We start from the raw sequence: 24,220 nt of genomic DNA, 5'->3' as shown, positions 1-24,220 counted from the left end.
TATCTTGTATACCCCCTGCATTTCTTAATCACTCCACTAAGCAACATTGTTAATATTTGCCAGACTGGTGCCATTGTCGCCCTTGTGGTCCATCATGCCTGCGCTTGCCCAAACTGCTTTAGCTTGTTCTCACGCCAAATCTCTCAAGCGATGTGTTTGTGGTATTGCTATTCTTCCTCTACATTCTGTAGCTAGTATCTTGCTCTCTAGCACAATTTGATTTACTACAGCAATTAAAGCAAGTTTAAACTGCAATTGCAGTAACAATCTTTGCTTCTATATTTCTATCAAAGATACATCTTAGAGAAAACTCTGATATCTTCTTGAGTTATGCCTTAAAAATTTAGCTAATGCCATTCTCGGGGTACTAGTGTTAAGTGTGTAAGAGCAGTTATTGCATATTATGTTGACAGGCTTAAATTATTGCTTTTCCCTCGGACCACTAATCAATTATATTCTTGACAAACTTGTCGCCAAGTTTTTTAGTTACACTTGATACAATGAACCTTAAGCCATGGCTTACATGCACAACTATGCAGATACCAAGCATTTTCTCTCTGACTTACAACTTGTGAGGGAAGTGAAGGTCGACGTTGCTGGAATCCAACGAATGCCTTTATCTGTAAGTAAGCACATAGACCTTCTTCCTCTTCATTTCACTGTAGCTGGTCCTTGCCACAACCCTGCTGCTGGACTTTTGAACATGACCTGAATGCCGTCAGGCAATTCCTCCCTTGGATTACGTGTGAGGGCATGATGCACAAGAATACCTGCATCTTCCCTATCTCCTATTGTTCTGAGCTAATTTGGCACAAAATTGGCTTTAGCTGTTTTTTTCTCAGGGGATAACCCTGGAGTTCCCCCTTTTTGTTTTTGCAGCATGTCCTTGAACATCTGATGGGCACACTCAATAATTGCCTGTCCAGTAGGATTGTGAGAAATACCAGGGTCATGTCAAATACCCCATAAATTACAGAAACCTTTGAATCTTAAGGAACATCAAGCAGGACTATTGTCAGTCTTAATTGCTAAGGGGACACCTAATGCGGCGAAGAAATTGAACAAATATTTCTCAACATGACGTCTCACCTGTTAAGGGAGTAGCCCAAAAAACACAAGCATAGGTATCAATGCAAACATGTACCAATTTTTCCTGACCAAATTCTTCTACATGAGTTACATCCAGCTGTCATAACTGCGAGGGCTGACTACCCCTAGGGCTAACACCATACCTAAACCAATGCCATCTCGTTGACAGGTCAGGACAGGATCACGCAATACTAGAAGCATCAGTAAAGGGAATAGCAAATTCTTTACCTAACATTTTTGCAGATTGATGAAGAAATGCATGGGAAGTTTTGGCCTGTCATCCTGTGCCACTTCCCTGTCACCTCAGTGCCACCATGGCCCTCGGCTGCCCCACAGCCCTCAGCCCCAGCAGCAGCTCAGGGTCAGCGTCCCTTCGGCGCCACCGCCCCCTCAGCCCCCTCAGCCCCCTCTGTCTCACCGTCCTTCAGCAGCTCCTCAGGGGACAGGGTCTGGGCCAGCGGCAGCTCCCACCGCTCCAGGGACAGCCGGGGCTGGAAGTGCTGCTCCGCCCGGCCCGGCCGCCAGCTCGGACCCAGCACAGGGACAGGGGACACAGGGGGAACCGGGGGAAAAGCAAGAGGTGAAAAAGGCAGCCGAGGAGGGAAAGAGGTAAAAATGCAGCCAGGGCTTACACAGCTCAATCTATGCATCTAAACTTCCACACACCTCTAACTAAATAACTATGCATATTTCTAGATCTATATCTAAGCATCTAAATTTAAGCATTAAAATGTAGGTGCCTAAATGTAGGCATCTAAATGTAACTCTATTAATGTATAAATGTAGATCTCAAAATCTAGAAATGTAACTAATTCTATCCCATCTAGAACAATAGAGATCAATTTAACTATATAAATGTATATATATGCACATATAAACACACCTCTGTAAATCTATAAATGTAACTATATGGATATAGAAAGAGAATTGTAGAAATCGATAATTCTATGTGTACACTAAGGGATTCCACCCATCTGATGCTCACAGGCTCTCCCTCTGGTCCTTCTTCCCATGCAGGGCAGCCCTCCTGACAAGGCAGATCAGCTGGAAGTCTGGGAAGCAAAGGGAACACATGGTCAATATTGGCCTCTCTGCATTATTTGCCCTTTTGGAATTAACTGCCCTTCTATCAAAGTCTGTAAAAGAAGAGCCAAAAGGCAAAATCTCACTTGGCAATTTGTAGCCTGCTCTTCAAAGAGCCAGACTCCTTCCAGAAGTTTATAACTTCTGAAGTTTTGAAGTATCCCAATACACTGAAAGCCCTCAGTGTATTGGGATACTTTCGCAGGGCCAAGGGCCCCCATGAGAGCTTGAAACACAGACAGACCCAGCTGCCACAAAGAAGCCCAGCCTGGTTCTTTCTCTGTGCTGACAGAGACACCTCAGCGATGAACAGCTGGGTGACAAATGACCAGGTAATATTCGCTGAGGCATTTATGTATTAGCTTATGGACGTTGTTAGTGATTATAAGTATTTAGAAATAGCATCAGTTAGAACTCTTTTAGCTGCCTGTAATATAATAGAATCTATCAGCTTAAGTTTGCACTGCGTTGCTCATAGAAACAGTAGCGTAATGAATATAATATCTATGCATCACTTATGGAAACAATTGTGTGATGAACATATTGTGTTATAGACCCTAGCAAAACATAACAGGAAAAAAGGCTTGTGTGTAACTAAAATCAGTGTAAGGCTGTCCACTGACCAACCTGTCCAAGTGATAAAATAACCCTGACACAAACCAGAGCACCAGAGGACAATTAGAGAATATCATGTGAAATTTAATGAGAACCTACTAAAGCCTTATCAGAGGATGTGAAACAGCAGGAGACACAAGCAGAAATAAAATATGTTGACCTGATGCACAGGATGTCATGCAGTAAACCTGAGTGCGAAGCAGTCAAATTAAGGAGTTCCCAAAAGATCAGAAAATTCCGAAGAATGCTTGAAAAATTCATGAAACACATGAATATACTTGCCTCTCAGCAAAGTAACACCATAAAGCTAACACTGACACTTAGCACCAGGTGTTGTTTGGGTGTTAGCCCCGAGCACCACAGTGCTGCAAATATTGTCTTTTTTTATCCTATCAGTATTAAAATTTAATAATTCTAAGCGTGAATTCTGTTTCTCACAGCTGTGAAGGAAAGAGCTCCCTAACAGGACTGCAGGCAGCACCAGCTTTGCTCAAGGATGCAGACCCAAAGTGCTCTCTCTCACCTTTAGCTCTCACTAATTTTAAGGGGTGATTTCAGATTTTCGTTGAGCTCCTGGTTTTGTGACTAATGATTTCCTTGGCCTCAGAGCTTCTGCTGCTTGTATTTTTAATGTATCTCACTACAGCTATCAGCAGAGTGGCACTACATGGATTTAATGCTTGGAGACAAAAAGCTCACATCTCTACACTGACCTTTTGCTGGGCTTTTCCTCTCTTGCTTCAAGAGTCACTCAGGGTTGCCTCCAGAGCACTGACATCCTGCAGCAAACTTATCCACGGACATCAGCACAAAATTGGGACACCTGGCTTGGTGACACAACTGCCACAAGGTCAGGTTTATTCCCTGCTCTCTTGCCCCAGCAGAGCACTCAGTGTCAGAGCCTCTGGAGAAGCGTGGAGGGCAGGGCTCAGGCAGGTTGTGCCCGTGCAGGATTTGAACCCAAGGCACCAGGAAGCACCAAGCCTGCAGACAGGAACTCAACCCTTCTCATCTCCCTCACTGCCAGAGGCAGGCTCAGAGCAGCCATCTCACCCCTCTCTAAACCAGTGGGGGCTCTGTCCTTACCAAGCTCCTCGCGGTCCTGGGAATTGTTCCTGCGGCTCTCGGTGCCAGGCAAAGCTCCCTCTGCTGCAGCTCTGCCCACAGGCTCCCCTCCTGAAGACTCAGGGTCAACAATAATATTGCCCTTGAAAGAGAAACTGACAGGCAGAAAACCTTCCACCACTTACAAAAAACACCTGGTCCAACAACTCCATGGCTCACACACTTCATCCCTTCTTCCTAACAACAACTCTGGGACCCAAAGCCCTTCAACTGTCAGAAAAATTGACTTCTCAATCACAGTCCAAAAGCTGTCAGAGCTGACAGTGTTGAACATGGGGGTGACACTGAACACATGGAATGGCTGCTAAGCAGGAGTCCTGCCAGCTCCTGGCAAAGGGATGTGCTCCTTCTTCCACAGCCCTGAGCACAGCAGTCTCATCCAGGCTGCAGCTTGGCAGGGACAGCATGGGAACACACATCTCTTCCCACAGAGATGCCCAAGAGCAAAGGGAAAGAGCTCTGCAACATGGACAGCAAGACTGGCCAGTTTGCCCAGCTGAGGATTTCCCAGATGGAAACTGGACTGCAGGCAGCAGCTTACTGAGAGGACAAGAAAGCTGCAGCTGCAGCCCAGCCCCAGCCACGGCTCTGGGAGCGCCCACACGCACGGCAGGGCTCACACAGCAGCAGCAGCTGCAGCCCAGCCCTTGCTTTGCCTTGGCCTTCCCACCCAAAAGAGGCACAGCCCACATCTGCTGCTGCAACAGAGGCACCTCTGGCATGCCCCTCCCTGCCCGGGACACTGGGCCTTCAGTGCCACTTCTCCAAACACTCTTCTCTTCTTTCCCATCAAACAAAGCCTCTTAGAACTTACAAAGATTCCACTTCCTCACCACAAATGCTCCTGCATCAGGGGTTCTTCCCAGCACATAAGCAAAAGATACCGTGGGGTACGGAGGGCAGAGTTCTTGACCCTTTCCACTTCACGTACAAGCTTGCCAAGTGAAAATCATCCCTTATACGCCATATGTCAATACCATCTCCTCCTATTTTCGGTTCGTCACTTTTCTGTCTCCGCCTTCCTCACCACCTTTACCACGCATGCGCCACCACTGGGTTTGGTGGTTGCACAAATCTTTGGGGGGTGTCACTGATGAAGGCCCTAGAGTCTTCTTCGTTGTCCTTAATTCACCTTTGGGTTACACATGCGCATCAAGCCAGTACGTAGCCAGTACAGCCAATGTAAGCCAAGACTAACGTATCACTCCATCTACATATCAAGGCAATAAATCCCTTAGAATTAGCATTTGTTGGGACCGAACCAGGTTCTTGCTCATTTTTAGCAACTGTACCTTCAGCTTCCTTCCTGTGGTCCTTGAGAACAGCTGCTGGGAAGGGGGATGGAGCCCCTCCTCTCCCTCTCTTCTTTGGCATTACAACTTTTTAACTATTTATTATTCTCAAATATTAATTACTCTATCAATATCAATTACTGTTTCAAATTTTATCAGCACGAATGATACCTATTTATCACAATAATGGAGCTCTGCGCATTGTGTTTTAAGGCTTACAAGCAGGTATAGTGTTTGAAAGAAGCAAGCAGTGTTTTAACAAAAGCTACGTGTGCTTATAGTGGTTGCACAGAACTACTGTCAATATGCTTTTGCTTTGTGTGAGTGGTCAAAAAACTTTTCAAGTAAGTTGTACCATTAAGTTCATTGCCTCCTGCCAGGGATGTGAGCTGCTGGCATCTTCCCACTGTAACAACCATGTCATGAGACTGATGCTGGAAAACAAACAGCTCGAGGCGCGTTCCTCAGCAGTCCCGTCCGTTTCGTGATTCGTACAGAGACCCGCGGCCAGCAATACTCAGCTGAGGACCAGAAGAGACCGGAATAGCCCGGGCACTGCAGCTTCACTGCAAGGCATCCGGCAGCCTTGAGGGTACAAAGCGAGCACAGGTCGGAGCTGCTCGTGTCCGGAGCGAGCCCGGAGCAGCTCTCCCAGGCCGCAGCCCCTCCCAGGCCCAGCTGCGGGCGCAGCCGGGGCCGCTCCGCCTGCGCGGGGCCGCTGCCGGGGCGCTGTGGCGGCTCCTCCCGCGGGGCGGAGCTGAGGCGGCCCCGGCGGCCCCGGCCCGGCCCCGCTGCGCTCCGAGCGCGGCCCCGGAGCGGCCCGGCCGAGGCGGCGAGGGACGGGCGGCGAGGGGCCGGGGGCATGGGGCGCTCCGGGAACCGGCGGACATCCCGGCAGAGGGGAGAGAGACGTGGCAGAGGGAGGAGTGAGCGGGAGAGGGGAGAGATGCTGGGAGGAGGGGGAAAATCCCAGGAGAGCGGGACGAGCCCGGGAGTAGGGGAGATCACGGGACGGGGGCGGGAGTGAGATCCGTGGCAAAGGGTGGGTAGCCTTCCAAGAGGGTAGAGGCGGGGAAACAGGAAAGAGCCCTGGGAGAGGGGGGAGATCCTGGAAGAGGGAGGAGTAATCGGGAGAAGGGCAGATCCAGGGAGACGAATAAAAGCACTGGCTACAGCCCAGGAAAGGAGGGAGCTTGGGACAAAGGGTAGCTCGGGAATGGGGAAAAGCCGAGAGAGGAGGCAGAACCCAGGAGACAGGGGACAACCTGTGAACGGGGGGAGATCCGGAGTAGAGTGGAGAGGGCCTGGGAAAGAGGGGAAAGACATGAGAGAAGAGAGCCCAGTGAGGGGAGTCCAGGAGCGGAGGCTCCTGCAGGCGGACTGGGAACCCGGAGAGCCCGGAATCACGGAGTCCTGCAGCCGGGCCGAGAACGGGCGCGGGTCAGTGCGGTTCGGGAGAGCGTGGCTGCGGGGCTGGCTCCGGAGGCGGAGGCGCGTGGAAAGCGCTGCTCGGCAGCCCCGGCGGCGCTGAGAGCCCAGCCCTGCCCGGGGAGGCAGCGCCACGGGCGCCGCTCGGCTTCCCAGCCCGGCCACGGCACCGCTCGGCTTCGCCGCCGGATCCGCGGCAGCTCGGAGCATCGCTCCCTGCCCGGGCCCGAGGCTCACCTGCGCCAGGTGCACCAGAGCATCGCCTCTGCCTTGACAACCCAGAGCGAGCAGTGCCCGGCAGGGACTGCAGATCCCCTTTGGTGGCAGAGAAAAAAGAGCAAGGATTCTTCCATGGGAGAACCTAGGCAATAGGATGGGGTGTCAGTGTCCAATGTGTTCAGATGCACTCACAATGGTACTATTGCTTTTGGCTCAGAACATGTAAAAGAAGTGGGCAGACACAAATCAGCAGCTGGTTGCAATATCCAGGGATCAGTTATCAGAAGAAAATGCTAGGCAACTGCTGGAATGCTTAATGGATGACTGATTACCCTTTGCCAAGTAATCTGGACTTGTTAGGGGCAGCATACTTATGTTTAAAAAATAACTCTAGAGATATTCTTAAGAAAATTTTGAAGAAAGGCTCATACACCCACATTTTAATGCAGTTGCTGTGGGTTTCATAAATGAAATCTGCTTTAATGTGTTGATGTTCCTAAAGATATGTGGGGGTTTTTTTTCACACATGCATGCATGCTAAATTTGAGAATCTAAGGTAAGGTCTTTTTATAGGGGATATGGAAGAGACAGGTCTTCAGCTAGCAATATGTCAGTGAGAGACAGCTGAGCGATGATTACTGAGAAGAAGAACAGCCCTGCAATAGAGGTGTGAGCTGCATTGCACAGCGCTTGCTGTGGGCCAGAGAGCACAAAGCAGGCTGGCCTGGTGGGCCTGAATGTTTCTGCCAAACACTCTGCATCTCACACCTTTGCTCGGGCTCAGTGCAGAAATGCAGGATTGCAGGCGCTTCCTCCCAGAGCTGCATGAGGCTCTGGCTCCTGCAGATGTGCCCTGCCAAGCTGTCCCTGCCTCACACTGGCCTCGCTTCCCCTGGCACAAGAGCCGGGCCTGAAGGAGGCTGCCCTGTGCTCTAGCCTGCTGAGCAGCCCGGCTCCCTGCCCCGGTGCCCAGAGTGCTGCACACACTGCTGACCTTTGCCAGGAGTTGCAGGGCAGCCGGCAGAAGAGGAGGAATCCTCAGGCACCTCAGCGGCCCTCGGCTGCCCTTGGCCTTTCTCTGCTGCTGGGCACACTCCAGAGGGCCAATGCCTCCAGGCTGGGCTGTGCCCAGCACGGCTGCGCTTCCCCTCAGCAGCTGCCAGCTGCCACCTGGGCTCTGGGAGTGGAGGATTCGCCTGCTTCCAGGAACAGGCACCCAGGGCCCGGCTGCTGCCTCTTGCAGCTCCAAGGGCCTCCTTCCAGCCTGCCTCTGCCAGGGCTCAGCCTGCTCCGGCCTCTGCCGGGGCTCTGCTGGGGCTCCACCCCAGCCAAGGCCGGGCCCACTCTCACCTCCCAGGCGCTGACAGCTCTGCACCACAGGAAACCTTCCCGAACACCCTCTCTGATCTTTCTGCTTTCTCACTTGAGCAAGGGCTCTCCTCCAACCAAAGAGATTATTGCATTTCGGAATACAAATCCAAGTGGCAGGAGCCCCAATGTTCTCCAGTCACAGCTGAAGGCCAGCATCTGCTCAGAGTGTTGGGCTGCCTCATTCTTCTTTTGGTTTTGCCTTCAAATGCCATTGCCCTTTCTGCCTCAAATAGAAATACCAAAGCTGTCCAAAAACAGACCAGTGGACCAGATTCCAAAGTCAGTGTGCTCTGGAGAGGATGAATGAAGAACATCCTTTTTCCCCACTTTCACACCATGCCAAAGACACCGTGTCACTTTCCACCTTTAAGAAACAACAGACAATTCAGAAGCAATTCTTGAGCGTATTCGCAGAGTGAGAAGGAAGGGAGTCTTCAAGGTGAGTTGTGGTTTCAGAAACTGTATTCATTTCCAATCCTACTCTGCAGTCCTATTAGACAATCCTACTCTAACCCTAACCTTAACCTTAATCCTAATCCCAATCCCAATCCTAATCCTAATATTAATCCTAATCCTAATCCTAATCCTAACCTACAATCCTGCTGTAAACTGGTTGACGAATAAATGGTCTTGATGTGATTGTCACATTGTTGTCTCTCTCCTCTTCTTCACTGAAACAATCAGTGGCACCAGGCTGGACGCAGGCTCAGCAAATGTTACAAATGGATGCTGCCAAAAAGGGAAAAAAAACAAATCAACAAAAAATAATGGACCATGACTTTCCAAGCTCAGTGCTTCACAGGATTCCTCTGGCCTATAGAAGGATGCAGGAAGAGGACCAATGGGACCATCTACACCTCCATCTTTATGTGCCGGACATTGCCATCTCCGGGAAATGTGGCCCAGAATCCCACTCATCTATTTATCCAGGTGTCTTCATCTTGCTAGGATTTTTGCCCTGCCAGTGCCTTAGAAACGGTGCTTTCTGTCCTTGGAGTTTCTTCTTTTCAGGAATCTCCAAAGCCTCACACTGGTCCCTCTCTTTGAAAGACAGGCACTGTGCTGATTCCAACAGGGAGACAGAGCAGCATCTACCTTTCCATGCCCTGCCACTCGTGTGCTGGATGGCTCCTTCCTTCCCAGCAGGGCCAGCTCAGTGGCACTGGGCCCTGCAGTTCCCTCTTTGCCACACAACCCGGCAGTAACCCTGGCACAGTTCCCGTCTGCTTGAGCGTGCCAGGCAGCAGATGGGGCTGGGACAAGTCTCTCCCAGCTGTGCCTGTTTGCGTGGCAGAAACCTCTAAGGGTGGGCTGGGGGGCGCAAACCAGGGCCCCTCAGAGGCTCACAGTGAGCCCCCCCAGACCCCTCCTGCCCACGGCCAAATCTCTGACCCCTAGGCTGGGACTGGCTTCCTTGGGTTCCTGCACCACCATTTCATGTCTCTGTACCCTGCATTGCTCTACTTCAATTCTTTTGCCATTAGATAAAATTGAACACTCCACCAAATGACAAAAGAGGGCGACCAAACCAGCCAGAGGAGCTCCCTGACTCAGGAAATGCAGAGAGAGATGGAGTTACTCAGTTTTGTGAAGAACAGGCCCCAGGGAGACTTTATTGCCAATTTCCAAGACTTCAGAGTGGCTTTGAAGAAAGTGAGTGACATCTTTTTTAACAGGGCCACTTACAATAAGATGTGGGTAAATATTTTTAAACACAAATAGGATCTAATCAGAACTTGTTTACTCAGAGCATGGTGCAACCCTGGCACAGGTTGCCCCAAGAGGTTGTAGGTGCCCCATCCCTGCAAGCATTCCGGTTCCAGTGGGAAAGGGCTCTGAGCAACCTGATCTCTTTAAAGATGTCCCTGCTCATTGCAGGACACTTGCACCAGAGGACCTTTACAGGGCCCTGCCAGCCCAGCCCAGTCTAGGATTCCTCACCATTTTCATTTGAAGAGCACCAAGAATGGAGGTGAGGAGGAAGGGGGCTCATGTGATGCCTTGGACTTGAGTGGAGGAGGAGCCCATCCCTCAGAGCCTGTTTCACCTGCAGCCCCTTCACATTTTACCTGCAGGAGCTCCCTGGCAGACCAGCGCTGCTCCTCGTCTCTCTGCAGGCAGCAGCTCAGGAAGTCACGCAGGCAAGGCGAGAATCGGTTGGGCTGCTGCAGCCGTGGGGTCCCTACTGTGGCTATCAGTTGGGTAGCCTGGAGAAAAAGGAGACACCAGGCTCCACTTGCTGCTTTCACATCTCTAAGTGCTCTCCCACCTCCCTTAGTTTAACCTCTGTTCTTCAGTGGCAGTTTCTGCCCTGGCAGAGACCCAGAGATCATTTTCCTTTACCAACCAAACACCCAAACCCTGATGCAGCCACAGCTTTTCCACCATCCCGCAGATCTTGCCTTGGCAGCTGATTTCATTGGCTGACCTAGTTAGTGGGAACTACATCAGCAAAAGCACATTTGCTTCTCTGAGGATTCACACCAGCTTGAGAGGCTTTTTGGAAGAGGGACTGTGCCATACAAACTAATTTCAAGGCTTAGTACATGAAAGGCATGTCTGCAGTGCTTGTTGGTCCTTAAGCGCACATGCCCTAGAACAAAACTCATCATACTTTTTGTGCTTTTCTTGAAAACAATGGTCATTGGAAGGAAAGAAAGGGAATCCATCAATTAATCCCCAGGTAAGAAAATCAACATTTGCAATCTCATCTTCAACAGAGACACATTTAGATGCCTGCACAAATGTATTGGGATAAAAATTCCTTCTTGGGCACAAAGGAGCCACCTGCAGCTCTGTCTCTCAGCAGTCTGAAAATTGCAGGTTCCCATTTTGCAGCAAAAGAAAAATTGTCATGGTCAGAAGAAGGAGAGGTGCCATCCCTATGGCCACCCTCTGCTCACTTGGCTGCTCAAGTCAATGCATTAATGGTAGGCCCATGCCAGAAAGAGCCAGGAAACAAAGGGGAGGCTTTGGCAGCCTGTCCGCATCACCAGGCTCTGGCTTGGTGACACAGAGAATGTGCCTTTGGCTAGGAGAGAAACACGGTGACTGAGTGTTTCAGCAGCACTGTACAAGAAGCAGAAGAGACTCAGTGGCCTTTACACTCTCATGCCCAGGTTTCAGGCATGTTTCCCAGTGAGAAGAAACTGTACAGGGAGTTAGGCTCATCTCTAAAGACCACAGTTTTAGAAACTTTGTTGGGTTTGTGTTGCCTTCCTTCCTTTCTGGAAAGATAACAGCAGTTGTCAGATGCTTCTTTTCTGCTATTAAGGCCATCTCCACAGCCAAAGGACTGGAAGCACTTAAAAGCCAAAGGAAAGTGTTGCCTGAGAATAGAGTTTGTTTGGAGTTTGTTTGCATGTGGTAAGGCTTGAGTTCCCCCACTGCTGCAACCACAACTACAGCAGATGCTGATGTGTTGCAGGCACATTTTTAGGAGGGGTCCTTGGTGGAAGCAGTTCAGGCAGATGGCAATGGGCTTTTGTCCAATGGCACGCAGGACAAGGGACAGGTGAGAAAGAGAGTGGGATCAGTGAGTATTTGCTCCTTACCGTGATGGGACTTTGGTTCCAGTAGGGAGGTTCTTGCTCTATCATTTCAATCCCCACAATTCCAAAAGACCATATGTCCACTTTGGGACCATATGGTTGACCTGTCAGCACTTCGGGTGCCAGCCACCAAGGAGTCCCGACTACCGAGCACCGTCTGCTCTGCTGAGGGCTGAGCTGAGTAGAGAGGCCAAAATCACCTGAGGAGAAAGCAAAAGACTGTTTCTATTTGAATTCTGTGCAATTAGGAAAGCAAGCCAAAGAATTCCCCAGTAGAAGTGTTTGAAAATGTGCTGTTGAATCTCCTGGCATTGGCGACTTTTAAACTCCCCCCATTTTTTACACTGTCTCCAGCAGTGTCTTTTGTTCTTTGGAAGCTTTAGACTTGTAACTCCCTCCCTCGGGAAGGGACACACACAGAGCAAGGCCACTCCTGACTGCTTGTTCCTTCTCCTATCCCTGTGCACGTTGCAACTGTGCCCTCAGCTCACAGCGGGTGTCCCTGCACTGCACCCAGCACCATTTTTGGGGAGCTGGCTGTCACTCAAAGCAGCCCCACACCCACATCCCTGGAATGCTGCTCCTGACCAAGAATACACTGACCCAGCTTGACAGAACCATCGGTTTTGAGAAGGATGTTATCACTCTTCACATCTCTATGGATCACATGGTTTGTGTGAAGAAAACACAGTCCTTGCAGGCACTGAGAGAGAAAACAGAAAGAGGAGGGCAAAAATGAGTGATGTGATTTCATCCCACAAGAAAGGCAACAAAGAATCCAAAAGATTCCCTCTCCAGGGGAATGGGCAGTAATGGCAGAACACAGTGCCACTGAGAGGAAGTGCTTGCTGCTCCAACACTTGCAGAGCAGGACCTTTCTGAGGAAAGGCATGTCAGCTTCTGAAAGAGCAACAGCACCTGCTGTTGTAGACTGTCCCCTGCAAACCAGCCAGGATGACTGCTGCTGCAGTGCATGTGCTCAGAAGCAAAGAGCCTTTTGGCTGCACTCCTGTCCTTGTATGCTGAGGCCTGAGAGAAACGAGTCTCTCTCTTTTTTCTTTGCTGATCATTTCAAATCAAGCCACCAGCACCTTTGCTTTCACAGGCAAGGAATGCAGTGAAGACAGACTCCAGGCAAACATTTAGAGAGGCAAGGTGGAGAACAGCAAGTAAAAAGACATGAGCCAGAGCGAGAATACAACAGCAGGAGAGAAGAGTACTGGCACTGAGTACAGGGAGTGCAGGGGCACTGGCAGGCCTTTCACTTGAGATGCTTTTACTTGCCCATAGCATAGCAGCAACACAGAACCAAAGCTTGGCACAGGAAATCACTGCAGGTCTGAGCCCCTGTTTCCCAGACAATCCTGCCCAAGCCCTTGGAAACACAGATGGGATTGCTGACCTCCCGACTGATGGCTGCTGCCTCATCTTCATACAGGGAGGTCGTGCTGAGGATATCGTTCAGGGTGCCTCCGTCCATGTACTCCAGCACCAGCCAGAGTTCCTCACCCACAAGGTAGCTGAAAGAAGGAAACAAGGCCGTGGAGATGAGCATGCATGGCTACGTTGATTTCTGCTTCCAGGTTTCTTATTTCCAGATGCCTTTGTGACAAGGACAGAATCATAGCAATAGACATTCCCTCTTGGCTGTGCATTGTTTGCAATCTGTGCAGTCTCAAGGAGACAGGCACAGCTGTGAAAAAGGAGATGTCTTAGATGGCTAACAAGTGAAAAATGCAGTTTAGAAACAGCCCAGATAAAAAACCTGTCAGGCATGGTGTTTCTGGAAAGAAGCACCTAGTCTTCCTGGCATGCCCAGCAATGGCAAAGAGTGGCAACAATCCAAGGGAAATCCATTTTAGGACGGTTCATCAGCACTTCAGAAACTTGAAAAAATCAATCCCAAATAAATGTGGAGGCAGTAAACTTCGAGGCTGATGACTAAGGAAGATACAGCTGATCCAGGTATTGAATAATTTTGGAATAATTTTCAAACTAGGTGTGCCAGGGAAGACTCATGCAGACAGGATGCACTCTCTTCTCATCCATTGGAGATGAGTAGAGAGATAGGAATAAATAAAAATTAACAGCTCTACTTTCTGCCACTGACCAAAGTGGGTTTTTAACCTCTCATGTTTGCTGTATGTAAATGCACACATGGGATAAGACCATAACCACTCACCTGTCTAAATAATTCACAACATTGGGACTCCTGTACCTCTTCATTATTTGGATTTCATTAACGCTTCGTTCCATCCTCCTCGGTCCTTGAATATCTATTTTCTTTATGGCCACCTAAAATGACATTGAAAATCAGTAACTTGAGCAGTTGGTGGCAAGAGACAACAACACACCTGGAGCAAGTGATTTTGCAATGACACAGCTGAGCTGTGCCAAACTGCCTGGTGATTAGGCACTGCAGTAATTAGGAACTGACATTCCAACAGCCCATTTCTCTGCTGCCTTGGGGGCACAGGATACGTGGGGCCACTGACATTATGCCTTGTCCACTTGGTAACAGTTGTGTCTCAACTATCACCCACAAACCTCTGACCACAATCTCTGCTGCTCTTTCTAGGATTCAGAAGAAGTAATTGTGAGAGTATGTCATAATTTTCCCTCATCTGCCTCATGATCATCCTTGGGAGACCACTGAAGAGAAGACCCCCCCCCCGTCTATATCTGGCTCTGAAGGAGAAAAGTCACACGCCACGGGCCCTGAGACCTGAAAGCTCAGTGTTAAGCTATTGTGTTCACAAGTGTGTTTGCTGTATGCTAAGAAGAGGGCATCATGCCCCATTTGCAACAATAGCAGCTCTGGAAGCTGTCCCACCTCTCGGCCTGGCTGGACTTCTCCTGAGTTTCAGGTGGTCTCCCACAGAACACCCTCACCTGTTTTACAACCACCGTGACAGACAGACTGAGATGTAAGAAGATTCTCCATCAAGGACTGGGACTGAAACCCCCAGCCCAGGGGTGGTGTGTGGGGGAGGCAAGCTGACTGAAGCGAGATGTTTGCCTGCAGATTGTGACCACTGGAGCCAGAAAACAATGGCTCTCGCTTACTGCTAAGAACGTAGACTACCTGTTACATCTATCAAGCTCATTTACTGCTGAGAACATGGACTACCTGTAGTTATTTCAATACTTCTGTTCCCTATTGTGTCTGTTTCCCCCCGTCACAATTTTCAGTAATAAAAACCTCTGAGTTAGCTAGAGCCTTTGAGATCTCCCCAGCGTAGCAGGCGGAACCTCGGCTGGACTGCACCAAAGGACTTCGTCTCTGCGTTGGTAGCTATATCCCCTCTCTCTCCTCTCTCTCTCTCTCTCTCTATCTTTTTCTTTCCCTTAATCCCTCTATCGCATTTTTGCTGTAGTTATTCCAATAAAACTGCATTTGATCTGATTATCACTGCAAACCCCCTTGTACCGTGTTGGTGTTTTGCACTCTGAGATCATTCCTACGAACCATAAGGTCATCTGTCCCCTAGGACGGACCCTGACATTAATCCATGCCTTAATATTCTGTGGATATATCTTGGGCTATGGGCAGGGCTTAGGGCTTTTAGGGCACCTTGCAGATCTCTCCCTATGTGCAATTGCCAAGTGAGGCACTGCAGGTGGCTAAGGAACTACCAGTAACTTTCCGATGGATTTGCTGGCAGCCAGAATTGAGAATTCAGGACTCTGAAGCTGTAGCCCCAAAGAGCAGGGAGGTGCTCTAAGGCACCACCTTTGTTTTAGCAATGGAGAGCGAGTGAGCGCGTCCTTGTCTGAAAGGAAGCGCTGCCCTGCGTGCCTGCCTTCCGGCAGCTGAGGAGGACAAAGTGCCAAATGTATTTTGCAGGCTGGCACCAGTCTGTGCTTCTTGTGCCTTTTCAGCATGGCTCAAGCCAAAGTTCCAGCCACAGCTCACACCAGAGGGGAAAGCCCCTCAAGAGCAGCAGAGTCTGCAGGGGCTGTTGATATTTACCTCTCCTCCTGAGGCAGTGTCAAGTGCTTTAAAAACCTCTCCAAAACTCCTAGAAACAAAAGAGAAGCAGAGAAATGAGAAGCCATTTAGATCTTGCACTGAAAGCCAGCACACACAGGAGATCTGTGCTGTAAATGCCTAAAACCTGCAGGACACTGGAAGCATGGAGATGTCCTTGACAATGCCTTCTGAGCACACTTAGAAATTCTGATCAGCACTGACAATCTAAGCCCAGTGCCTGAACACATTTGCAGCTTGTCTGACTTCACGCCTGATACCTATTCCACCAGCAAAACACTTGATGCATAGTTATGTAAAATTAGCATTGCTTGGACTCACCCACTGCCAATATTTTCCAGTTCAATGTATTTGATGATAGGATTTTCCATCTTCACCATTCTCCCTGAGGGAAACAAAATGCAAGATGTTCACTTTAAAGCAGAGATCCCACCTTCTCGGAGATACATAAGGCAGCCCCACTGTCGGGGGCTCTGAGCCCTCCCTTGGTTAGCCAGCTCTGAGCTGGCTAAAAACAACAGGAACAGGTACTGGAACAACAAGAACAGCACATCCACAGCAACAGTCTGGCTGGCACAGAGACTGATTTCTTGTATCCTTTGAAGTTAGAGACCTCTTGACAGCAGACACACACGAGGGCACAGGGAGTTACATTCAGAGGAGACTGAGACCAGAAGAGAATACCTACCAAGGCAAGTAAGTTTGTCATCTAGAAACATTGAGGAGAGCTGGAACTAACAGTGCCTTTGTTTTCTTGGGAAACAAGACTGCAAGATTTAGAAAAGGTTTCCTACTTGCTAAGATTAAATGCACCTGGAAATCCAGAATCAATTGCTCTGAACAGATGTCAAGTTCAGAACAGGAGGAATATTGCCAAGTGTTCCCATCTTTTCCACCTTGCAGCAGTTTGCCAGAAGAATGCCTCTGCATTTGTAAACCAGAGCAGCTTATGCCAGAACCAATTGCGACGGGGCTTTCAGCATCAGGACCCGCACCCTTTATGAGCAGGCTGAGCTCAAAGACGCCCTTGCCCCAACCCCGCGTGAAGAACCACACCACTTCTCGTCACCCTGACAGCGCGGATCAGTCGCTCCCATTGCACTCGCCCTCTCGGCACCGCACACGTCCCCATCTTCCCAACTCGGCACGGCGGGCACGGGCACAGAGGACAGCAGTGCTCCTCAGGCGCCCCTGTGACACAGAGAGCTGCCCAGAGGAGATGCTGACCCTCTTGTGAGTCCAGGCCGTGAGAGGCAGAAGCCGGCCCAGAGAAGGGGCTGCAGCCTCAGGCAGCTCCGCGCTGCAGCAGCCGGGCAGCAGCGGGACCCTCCCAGCTAAGGGAGGCTCCAGCCTCTGCAGTCCCTCCAGCCCCCAGGGGCAGGGCAGTGACCACAACAAGGCTGGCAAAGCCCAAGCATGAGCACTGACAGGCACTGATGGGAAGAAGCCAGGGCCAGCCTGAGCCCCGTACAAGCTGTTGCCCCCATTCAGGACACAACAGGATGGGCTTTGAGATCAGCCCCACCGAGGTGTGGATCAGTGCCCTTTTTGTCCCAACAGGTGATGGTAGACACAGAATCCACTGGGCTCTCTTCTCAACTCTACCAGGTCTTATCTGAGAGCACAGCACTGGCAGCTGTTACAGGCAAGAAGCAGATTCATTGGGTTGTGCTACAGAATCACAAAGGGCTTGTTTTGTTCTCCTAGAGACTGATCTCAGCAGGGCTTCTACCAGTGCCTAGAACCCAAGCAGTCACAGCCTTCTGCTGATGCAGGAACAATTCCTGCTTCTGCCTTCGGCAGAGAGGGAAGCCCAGGCAATCTCCAGCCAGTCTAAGCTGCCCTCAGAGGCAGCAGGAACACCCAGAGCTCTCTCTTGCTGCCTTGGAGCAATGCCAGCACTTCTGTGACACTGAAGTGAGGAGAACCCTTTGGTACAGCTCTGCTGACATGTGCACACAATACACTGTCCCTCAGGTAAGAAAGATAGCAGACGTACTGTGTTGCTCCAGGGAGTCACCCGCCATCTCCAGTTGCTGAGCAGCAGCTGGGTCAGCACGGGAGGTGAACCAAGTGCTCAGGCTCCACGTCTTTGGCTGGGGAGCAAAGGCTCCTTGGGACGGCTCCGCTGCAGCAGCTTCAGTGTCAGAGTTGGTGTAGATCTGAGAGAAGAAATGAGTTGATGTCAGGAAGGTGTGGCAGAGATTGCCCTGAAATGCAAGAGAGATTGCCATTTGAAATGCAAGCCCTTAGGAAGCTGCTGTCAGCCACATGCAGAGCTCTTCAACTGGATTGCTTTGGATGTCCGCTTGTGAAACCAAATGGTCAAAACCAAAGGCTGGTTTTACTCAAGTTCATAGCCACTTTCTTGTTCTAAAGGATGACTGCAGCAACAACTGCTCCACTTCCTCCCAAAGACTCCTTTCCCCCTCCTAGGTCTGCAGATATATTTGCAGCTCCTCATTCTAATGTTCTACCTCCTGCCATGAAATTCTCTTTTTCTGCACCTTCCTTGGGACGTGCTTATCCTGCAGCATCTCTGGATGGTACAGTTCCTGGGCCTCATGCCAGCTTCGGGGCTCTTGGTTGCCCGTCATTTGCTGGAACTCTCTGCAGGCTGCCAGGTAGGATGGCGACACTTCCACCTGAAGTCAAACAGAACAAAGCAGTCAGAGACTACAGCTTGTCCCTGTCAGCCAGGAGTCATTGACTGGGAAGAAAGTAAAGGACGGGAGCAGATTCACAAGGGATACAGACAGCTTGTAGCTCGTATTCCAAATCTATGTGAATGACCATGTTCACCTGCAAAAACACCTCAAGAAACAAGGTCACCTGGAAGAAGCCAGCAGGAGTTCATTGGAATGACTGCTGGCTAAATGGCCAAGGGAGTAATGCCACTGTCTAGATCATCAGCTGAGATTCAGCAGAGCAGGAAGTGTCCTTGAGAGCAGCTCTGACAGAGGCCTCATCAGGATGGCACTCAGAGGCAACACCCCACCCCCCTGCTGCTCTGCACTGCAAAGGCAAGGAGGGCAGAAACCACCCCTTGGGTGACTGCAGTGCCTATTGATATTTCACTCGCTTTTCTAGAGCCTTTTGCTCCTGAAGGAGGCAATTAATTTTCTCTTTGATGATTTTAATTTTTTCATCTGGCCTCTTCTTCCTTGCCTTGATCCTAGCCTCAGTTTCCTGCAGCTGTGCCGGCACCTGTTTGTCCTTGTTCTGTAAACAACAACGGAAAGGACTCTCTTTCATGAGTGGAGTGGCTGGCATTCTTTCATTCACCTGTTTTTGTTGACTGTCCCTCTGCAATGGGAGATTCTTCTCCTCTTGGATGTCTTCATTCCTTCTCTTCACTGCCATGTCACTCTGAGCTTCGGGCAGCTCTGCTTGTGGTTCTACCTGGATGTTCTGTGCACACAAATGCAGAGCAAGTGACTGGGAGCTGCTATCAGACTCAGCTTTTCCCTCTTTTAGCCTCAAAATCACATTGATTCAGCCACTTCTTTCTGCTTCCCTACCCACATCTGCTCCCAATGTAACCCTCCTGTCCCAGGGCTGATCTCTTCAGATTCCAAGGCTCTGTGCTTCCAGTGCCTGTGGGATTCCTGGCCTCCTCAGTCCCAAGAGCTGTGGTTTATGCCCTTCTTCCTGCCCTTCCCTCTGTGCCCTGGCCAGTCAGGCTTACCTGGCCTTTCTCCTGTGGCATTTCCACCTGCTGCCCGAGCTGCTCTTCCTGCTCTCGAGCTGGGAACAGCTCTCCCTGAGTCTGGCATGGCATCTCTGATGAAGCACTCTGCTCCTGCTCTCTCTCTAGAAGCACCTGCACAGAAAGCAAGAGAAGATGGGTTTCAGCTTCCCATATGACCTTTGTGGGCCAAGACTCAAAGACTGCTGGGTTCAAACGTTCCCAAAGCACTGTGCTGCTGCTCTGCTGGGTCATTCTCTGTTCAAGGGGAGACACAGATTCCAAAGTGACCCTGGCCCTACAATCCGGGGCCATCTGGGACTGAAGCTGCAAGAGCCTCTCAGGCAGCTGACAGGGAAGGTGTGGCATTTCTCAAGGGTCTGGTGAGGGCCTCCCTCTGCTTGTGCCATGTCCTGTTTGTCTCTTCTGAAGGGATGCGTTTAGGTGAGCATTGCATCTTCCACTGCTTTGGAGCAGAGCCAGGAAGATTCAAATAGATAGATAAATAGACAGATCTCACTTTTATAATCTCTCTTTACTATTCTGTGGGATTTACATCCTTTGAATGGAGAGAGATATAATTTTCTCTGTTAGGTTTTTTTTAAGAGAAGGTAGTGAGAAACTTAGAGAAGAAGAGAAAACAATTATTATCTCTACTTGCTGTTCTTGTTGTTTAGTACATGAAGAATGTGTATAGTGATTGTTTACTGAAAGTGATTTGTTAATTGCATTTTAGGGATAGTTGTTTAGATTGATTAGGTAATTAGATAAAAGACTGTATGGAGACAGTCACTAGTTTTTCTTTAGTATCTTTTTAGTATAGTATTTCTTTACTATAGTTTTAACATAGTACTAGTGTATTATAACGTAGCTTAATGAAGCATTTGTTTAAACTTCTAAATCACAGAGTCAAAGCACATTTTTTGCCACGTGGGGGTCACCCTGAATCAATAATGTCCTTTCTGTCGCTACACACATCAACAGTCGGTAGCAGTGCCCCAGTCAGAAGCCATCCTGAACTTGCTCTCCTGTTGCTTCAGTAACCCACACTCTTGGGGATTCTGGAGCATGTGGGTCTTTATGGAATGCAATCAGACTCAGAGCACTGCACTAAGAACTGCACTCTTTGTGCATCTGTGCTCGGGCAAGTTCTTCTCTTGCAATTGACCACACTGATGGTGCTAAAGTGGCTGGAATCAGAAATGCAGCCCAGCCCTTCCCACCTCCTCTAATCTCTGAGGGCCAGCTGGAATGCAAGGGCATTGATTTCCTGCTCAAGGCCCAACCACAGCACACACTGATTCCCTGGGCTGCCAAAAGACATGGGAGCCGTTGACTGGAAAATGATGGGCAAGCCCTACTGGCTGGTCTGGCACCAGAACAGCTCGTTCTGCACCAACATCCCTGCCCCAAACTATGTGTTCTTGTGCAAAAATACTGCATTATCCAGAACTGCCTCCTTGAAAACTAAAATTCTAGGAGAATTTCTGCCAGTGCTGTAAAAGTGCAGGAAAGACTGAGACAAAGCTCCCTTGCTCCCTGGAGAAGGAGAAATTGCACCAGGGTTTTCTTTCTATCAAACAAACAAATAAACAAAATACGAAAGTGTTACTCACACCAGTGTCTAAAGCACTTGGATGCAGTGAGGGGATGTCTGGAAGGGAAACAGGCCTTGCGCTGAGCTTTGGATCTATGGATCTAAGGCAGCGATTTATGGAAGTCCGCCTGAAGGTGCCTCATGAGCCCCCCCATTGTCCAGGCTAAAGCTCCCTCAGCACCTCCTCCCTGGCCTTGTGCTGCACCCCCTTGCCCAGCTCCCCTGTCCTTCTGTGCACACGCTGCAGCCCCTCCATGACTTTCTGCTTCCCACGGCCCACAAGCGCACACAGCACTCCAGCTGTGGCCGCAGCGCTGCCCAGCACAGGGCCACGCTCACTGCCCTGCTCCTGCTGCCCCACTGCTGCTGGCACAGCCACCATGCCCTTGGCCTTCTTGGCCCCCTGGCCACACGCTGCCTCATCTTCAGCTGCTCAAGGCCGCCAGCCCATAATCCTTTTGGCCCACACAGCTCCCCAGCCACAAAGGTGCCTATTTGACTTCAGATACAGCAGGCACCATTGCAAGATGGCCTTCCTGTTCTAACACCTCATGTTCCAAGTATATATCAGCCACTGGCCCTTCTCACCAGCGAGGGCTCCTTGCTGAGCTCCACGTGGTCTCTGAGCTCCAGATGCAGCCTGTCCCCGCACTCGCTCAGCAGGTCCCTGGACACAACTGACAGGGCGCTGGCACTATGCTTGTTCAAGTGCAGACCCTGCAGGGCCGTGACAGCCTCCGGCCTGCCCTCTGCCACTGCCCTGACAGAGTCCGCTGCACGCTCCGGGGAGGCTGAGGTGACATCAGCCCCTGCCTGCAGCTCAGCCGTGCCCTCGGTTGTTGCGGCGCTGGTGTTTCTGCGCCCAAGGCCCAGGAACCTCCGCAGTATCTGCAACAGAAAGAAGGGCAGGAAGAGGGGAACGTTCCATGGTCTGCTCCAAGCGCGGCACTGGGCCAAGCAGTGCCAGCAGGCCCAGCCCAGGCGGGGACGGCCGCAGGTACCTGCGCTGGTCTGTGGAAGCAGCCGTGAGTGGGGTCCTGCTCTTGTGCCCAATCCTTGCCTGCATCTGGCAAAGAGCAAATGCGGCCAGAGCTGAGGGGCTGCGGGAGAGGCCGGAGAACACGGCCTAGCCCTGCATGGCCCAGGCAGGGACAACCCCCGGGTGCCAAGGGAACAGAGCACGGCCAGCAGGGGCAGCCCCAGCCCCTCTTACGTCCTATCTGTGGGGACATCCATAGGGGCAGCAATGGGATGGGGCAAGGGTGGCCACAGGCACCAGTCCTGCGGCCTGGCTCTGCCACTCACCGTCCTGCACTGGCTGCAACTTCTCCGGCTCTGCAGGCTGCTGCGCTGGGGAGGCTGCAGGCCCTTCCTTTTTCTTGCCCCGAAGCACCCTGAAGAGCCTGAGCACTCTGCCTGCCATCCCGCTTTTTGGCCTCTAGGAGACCTTTGAGCCAGATGCCTGGGAAAAGTTGTGATTAAGGAAGTCGCGCAGTCTGGCCGCAAGGCCAGCCTCAGGAGAAATGGCTTGGAAACGCTGTGGGTCAGTGACCAAAGAGCTGGCTGTGTGGGGCTCCTCACAGCACAGCTCTGCCACGTCCTCTCCTGTCACGTGCACCGAGCACTGTGGCGTTGCTCCGTCACTGCCAGCGGCCACTTCACCACGTGTCACAAAGGGCCCTGTTCCATTCCGTTCCATGGTAACCGTGCTGTGCCGTGCCAGCAAGGGCCCTTGGACACGCGGCCAAGTGCTCTGGGGCTACCCCAACCCTGCCCCAAATGCCTCTGATTGGAACAAATCCATTGCCCCAAGCGTCTAAGACATCCTGGGACACACCAAGCCCAGCCAAGTGCTCAGGGGAGGACTCTGCACAGTGCCAGGCCAGCACAGCCCAGCTCACTGCTGGCTCTGGAGCAGAGCAGCTTCCAGCAAGCACGGGGCAAACACATCTTGCCAAGAGTTAAAACTCACCAGACAGGGGAGGTGACATGAATGTGTGCATCAAGGCCTTTGAATTCACAGCTCCCCAAGACAGCTTTGGGGCACTTGGCTGGACAAACAGGATCCGGCTAAGACCTGTGCTCAAAGGCGGGCAACAAACCCTGCCGCAGGTGCTTGGCTTGGTCTCTGCAGGCCCAGGCAGATGCCAAAGCTGCTCTTCACATCCTTCCCCTGCCCCTCAGCCAAGTGCGAGGACTGAAGGAAACACAGGAAGTCAAATGGAGACACTTGCACCTGTCTCACTGGGGGCTCCTGGGGAAGCAGTTTCCTTGGCAATCAAGCCCCTCTCTTCCAAGGGCACTCCCCAAATGTGTACATTTCCTGGGCAACACCAACCCACCCTTAAGTGCGGGGTGCGGAGGTTCATGGGCATCACACTATAACCAATATGATCCAGTGAAGCTAAATTTATTATTCCTAAAAGGAGTCTATTTATAATAAATCTCTACTGTCTATGCCTCTCTAGCTAATATATGATTGGTTAATCCTAGTTGTTCACACTTCTAAAATAGAATGCTGATTGGATTATCTAAGTTTTCATGTGTCTTGCTGGGGTTGTATGGCCCCCCCATGGCTCACTTTCCCAAGCTTGCTGACAAACATGCTAAGTCCCGATGACTCTTCTTCTTGCGTCTTCTTCAAGGATATACCGACCCCATTTCTGAATATGTCCATAATTCATTCTTTGTGAACGTGTCCATTATTGCAAGCAGGCTGGATTGTGCATCGGCTGAATACGGCCATTGTCTTGCAAAAACTCCTCCACCTGCAAAATATGTTCAACAGTTCCCCGCTTTTGTTTTTGCACAAGCCAGACTGATTTAAAAGCACGGTCAATTTCTTTTTGCTCACAGCGTAGTAAGCAAAGCACTATTAGCAGAAATGAAAAAAGAATGAAATACAAAGCCAATAATATGTAAGATTATTTATTCATTACATAGCCAAGAATACCTAATACCAAAGCATACTAAGTCCTTGAGCCAGCCTCTTATTTCCCAGGATTTTAGCCACTCATCCAAAGAATTCAAAACAACTGTCAGATTTATCATCTTCTCCTTAAGCAATGACACTTTCTTGTCCATAGATTCAGAGTGCTCAGAGAGATTCATGCAACCCATCCCTTCAAAATCTTCACACCCATCTCTCTGTGCTAGCAACAAAAACACTAT

The sequence above is a fragment of the Melozone crissalis genome, unplaced genomic scaffold, assembly GCF_028551555.1.
Source record: "Melozone crissalis strain CALT ecotype California unplaced genomic scaffold, PUWL_Pcris_2 ptg000044l_1, whole genome shotgun sequence".
NCBI lineage: Eukaryota > Metazoa > Chordata > Aves > Passeriformes > Passerellidae > Melozone > Melozone crissalis.
This window is presented reverse-complemented; position numbering follows the sequence as displayed.